The sequence below is a fragment of the Cyanistes caeruleus genome, chromosome 4 (assembly GCF_971803275.1).
Source record: "Cyanistes caeruleus chromosome 4, bCyaCae1.hap1.1, whole genome shotgun sequence".
Lineage (NCBI taxonomy): Eukaryota > Metazoa > Chordata > Aves > Passeriformes > Paridae > Cyanistes > Cyanistes caeruleus.
Genome location: NC_141704.1, coordinates 78,849,599 through 78,849,977, shown reverse-complemented (window position 1 = coordinate 78,849,977; position 379 = coordinate 78,849,599).

Genomic DNA, 379 nt, shown 5'->3' with positions numbered 1-379 from the left:
TACCAGGTGACTTGGGGCTTTTCCTTTTATTTATTGTCATTTCCAGCTGAAATGAAGACATTTTTGGGTTTGTCAATATATGGTATTAATTATATTTGGGGTGGGGAGTGCAAAGGAGAGTGTTTAATGTGAAAAAGTCTCAGGGAAGCTTGGACTGGAAAAGATAATAGCAGCACCTTTAAATATCCTTTAAAGAGACTGGAATTTTTGAGCACATGATGAAAGGATTCATCCTTCACCACATTATTGGCAAAACAAACCCATATCACATCATTTGTGTCCCAGCAGTGACTTTAGGTACCCCGCTGCCTCCCCTGTGGGGTGCATGACAAGGGGCACATGTGTAAGAGTGGGATTCACTGGATTTTACCAAAGATCA